Below are 3,138 nucleotides of genomic sequence, written 5' to 3' on the forward strand. Positions count from 1 at the left end.
TATACATATACATATATATATATATGTTTTCCACATATTCTAACTCGTAATTTTGCCACGTGGTGTATACTGAATCTCCATTATTTTTGCTCCTTTTATATATATACATATATATATATATATATGTGTGTGTGTGTGTGTGTGTGTGTGTGTGTGTGTGTGTGTTGTGTGTGTATGTATGTATATATAGACAGATACATATATACATAGATAGATATCTTCAAGATATGTTAAAGGTTTACGTTATAGATAATTACATGTATGCGCATGTAGGCACCCACAAACACAAACACCACCCCCGTACGTACATGTATGCATGTTTTTCATTTGTTTATCAGTATCTGTGCACTTTCTTTCGTGTCTTTCAACAGAATATATGAACGGGATACCTATTAATGTCTACTGCATTGCGTAAGATGAAGAAGGACCATTAAAACGAACAGAGACCGTATATTTCCTTCAATAACAAACACTAAACATACGCCAGCAATTTATCGCTGCAATTCTAGCAATTTACAGATATATTTATTATCTATTAACTTACCAATGTATCTCTATCAGTTTCTCAACTGTACTTACAGCTCCAATTAATGATGATCATCATTTAGAATCATGCATAGATTTCAACTGTTGATTCAAACTTCAAAGATATTGCAATATTTAAGAACGATATTTTTTTTTACCGTTTTGATCTGTTGAAGCACCACTTCATGCAATTTTCACAAATCATTAGAAGAAAATGTCCTCTACGTATTCTATACATCTTTATTTATTTGTGATTGTTATTTTATTCAGTTTACGCTTGTTATTTTTTATTTGTTAGTTCATCTCTCTTGCATCTTTTCTCTTAATATTTCGATGCTTCATTCAGAATAATCCTGTCCTATATACGGTGTTTCCTCCTCGTTAACTATCCCAGATAGCAGGCATTTGTGTGATGCACTAATTTCATAGGCCTTGTGATAATGTATGACTCGATATGGTTCTAATATACACAACTAAACTTGTTTTTGCTTTTGTATTCATTACATTTTCTGTTCAAATCACGCTGTCTTTTCTCTTCGCTATTTCTCTTGCCAAGAACTACATAGAAAAAGCCAAAAGCCTTCACAAAGTAAACAATATAACTTCAGTGAACCAGAAATGCCCCCCATCAATGCCCGATTGTGGAATTTCTCAGGAAGAAATCAATATTCACAAAATTTTATTAATATTAGCAGTTAATCTCGAACATCCTTCGCCTTTTTATTATACCAATGGCAACTTCCTTAATCCTTTTTATTTTATGAGATAAAGGTCAACAGCTGCAGTTTATACAAACTAGGATTTCAGACAGGGAAAAATCTTCCACGTGGTTGCTCGGCTTTACCAGCTACATTTTCTTCAAAGGACACCCTCTCATCTCCAAAACAGAGTTAAATACACTAATGTGATCAAACTTATATAACATCTGGAAAAGACAGTATAGTAATGATTGGTCTGGAGCAAAACCAAGAGCAACTAATATCTATGGGCATCAAAGTAGAAATTGTTTCCGCTTATAGTAGCCGTGAAAGTATAGAACTATACGTAACGACTTAAGGACAGAAGTGATGTTAAGAATAGAAACAACTAAATCAAATTATCAAATGTCCATAAATGTAAGAATTACACATTCAATATTTCATGGGACAAAACACTTCTAGAAGAATATATAGTCGATTATATTTTTATTATTAGTTTCTTATATCAAACGATTTGCAAGCTTCTGGAGCGAAAGAATAGCATATACAATACATATATGAGTAACGCGCGTGGCAGTGGTGTAAAAACAAAGTTCAAATATGTGTGGAACATATACGAACTATTAAGACGTGTCTTCACTGCGATTTTCCATAGAGAAAAATTCTTGCTTCTGACAAAAGGGGTTAAAAACACCAAAGTCGATGTTTTTAACACTATTTGCGTAAAGCGAGGATTTTTCTCTATGCCAAAAAGGCAGTTAAAATGTATCTCTACAGGTCAACTGTGTCCCAAACATATTTAGACAAATTTAAAATGTTTTCATACAATACATTATTGGATATTGATCTTACATTCATCTCATAACAATGCTGTCAGTAGAGATGCCAAATTGTTTGCTTATCTTGACATTTTAGCAACTAATTCCATCCTCTTCTCATATTCCAGACTGATAAACAGACATTCCAAATAACATTGCTCTCTCCCCCACCCTCAAAACATAACATCTAGCAAAATGTGACTATCCATGTTCCTATTGGGTCATTCCACCACTATTTCATTTTAACTGCCCAACACAATAGCATCACATTACACTCAGAATCTATGGCACTCAAAGTTAGCCATCTTATTGGAGCTTCGTCATTTCTATGCGAACTATACCTCGTAGAGCGTGCTTTACTCCTGACCCATCAAACTCTATTATTTGCGTAATTTTAAAGATGTCCATTCAGCCATGTAACCTCACGTTCGCGACACAAAATCCAAATTAGCGAAGTCTCTCAAACGGTTTAATCGTAGATGTGTTGCAGTTGTTCGGAAGAAAGACAAGGTTTACGATGCCCAAGGACGCTGACTCACTCCCCAAAACTGTGATATTCATCAGTAGCGCCACTCGATGAGACTACTAAACAATGTGGAACTGAAGAGTTTTCACTACACATGGCACTTAACGTTTGTTGCCTCCCCAACTCCATCCAGTCTTTCTGTTTCCTCACCAAATTAATATCCACCAACATGACAGAATCCTTTCTACCCAGCCTTCTAAACAATGGTGTCGCTTTCAGCAGTACTTCACTGGAGAAAACATCTACTTTTGCTGCTTGTTTTGCATTCAACTTCATTCTAAGCATCCTTAACCAATGCCCTCCATATCAACGCCCTTCCACACCATCAAGAATTTCACATCAAATCCAAACACACAAAGTGAGGAATTACCTTCTCGTTGCTTCAGACCACCAAAGCCGGTTGTCTCGATAAGCTAGAGCAACCCTTCCAATGCACTCAAACACCACATCCCTCGAAACTTATCGCTATGCGCATTAAATATTTCTATCCCCTCTCTCTCTTTATCTCTTTCTGTCTCTCTCTCTCTCTCTCTCTCTCTCTCTCACTCTCTCTCTCTCTATCGCTTTCTCT

The sequence above is a fragment of the Octopus bimaculoides genome, chromosome 6 (assembly GCF_001194135.2).
Source record: "Octopus bimaculoides isolate UCB-OBI-ISO-001 chromosome 6, ASM119413v2, whole genome shotgun sequence".
NCBI lineage: Eukaryota > Metazoa > Mollusca > Cephalopoda > Octopoda > Octopodidae > Octopus > Octopus bimaculoides.